At 34.4% G+C, this 1,293-nt stretch overlaps 1 long non-coding RNA gene across 1 annotated transcript; it reads right to left on the bottom strand.

Moving 5' to 3' along the window:
* Positions 1–446: 446 nt before the first annotated feature.
* On the bottom strand, positions 447–1,083 carry LOC146881646 (uncharacterized). The gene is made up of 3 exons (XR_014986302.1): positions 970–1,083; positions 793–887; positions 447–698 (listed from the first exon to the last, which is right to left on the bottom strand). It is a non-coding gene; the product is annotated as an uncharacterized LOC146881646 (long non-coding RNA).
* Positions 1,084–1,293: the final 210 nt, after the last annotated feature.

Raw genomic sequence — 1,293 nt, 5'->3', positions numbered from 1 at the left:
ATATATTTACCGTATGCATTAATTTATTTCTTTTCTCTTCTCTATCAAAATATATGTACGCTCAATAAAACCAAAGTTGGGGATGTCGATGGTTTTGTGCAAAATGGTGATTGAATAATAGGAAGAAGAAATGTAAGAAATAATGACGTTATAAATACACTTATATTAAATAAACAATTGTAAACAACTCACACTGAGTATTGAATTTTGATTCCATGAAGAAGGAATAATTAACTTTTCTTGCCAGATTTCAATATAAATACATTATACTAATATTAATATGAAATAACTAATATTTATCACTTGTGCTTGGGTAATGATGAACTGAAAAAAGTAAAGAGTCTTCAACCCATGCATTCCATAGATTTTGTCAAAGAAAAAATCTTGCACAAACAAATCAACAGAATTCAGATTGCATATATACAAATTAAAAACAAGCCTATGAAGAATCACAGTCAACTTTCGGCTTAGTCTGCTAAAAAAACCTAATTAATCATGTTCTTAAATTTTGTATAAATGTTTATTGAGAAATTCATCCTAAAAATTGAAAGATTAATTAATAATACCTAAGTTAAGACTGTGGATGTACATGTCCTTGATCCTATAAGGAAGGGTTGAGCAACTTGAACGCTCTCGGCACGTATCTTTTTCTCTTCAGAAGTTGGTTTCAAATTCTTCAGAAGTTGAACACACTATCACTGGACATAACATACATACACATACATAAGTGTGGTAGCAATAAGGTTTCTAAGGCTTAGTGGTACTGGTACTGGTGTCTCAAATGAACTTCACCTGGGGTATACTGGGTGGAAGAGAAAGAGGTCCCAGGAATTAGGGAACAAACGAAATTGTCCTCATGGCCCTTGTAGTCATGGAGGGATTGTACCCTTTGAACCAGGAAAACAAAAACTATAAATTAGAAAACATTATGTTTATAGTTTTGTTTACAGTACAGTGAAGGATAGAAACCTTGGAAACAAGTATTCTTGCTCCAGAATGCTTGTTATCTCACCCAAAGGTGTTGTCAAACTCTGCAGCTCCAAGGATCTGGCCATTAACTTTAAGTTTAGGTACATTGGACTCTTGGTAGCCTTGTGCAGCGAGGCAGCACCCCACAACAGCTCATCCTACCATATTATTCACCAACAAATTTTGAGTAATAAGTATGTATCCTCTTGCTAAACTCAACATCCCTTAAAAGTTGAAAGCTTACCTGATAACCAAAGTAAGAGCAGTAAAAGGGGCACACAAAGGGTTTCAAGGCATTGTTGTAGGACCCCCTGTACTTATCAG

The sequence above is a fragment of the Vigna unguiculata genome, chromosome 11 (assembly GCF_037176805.1).
Source record: "Vigna unguiculata cultivar grain cowpea cultivar isolate G323 ecotype 2 chromosome 11, ASM3717680v1, whole genome shotgun sequence".
Classification (NCBI taxonomy): Eukaryota; Viridiplantae; Streptophyta; class Magnoliopsida; order Fabales; family Fabaceae; genus Vigna; species Vigna unguiculata.
Note: the sequence above shows the minus strand (reverse complement) of the source record. Positions and strands in the feature narration are given on the sequence as shown.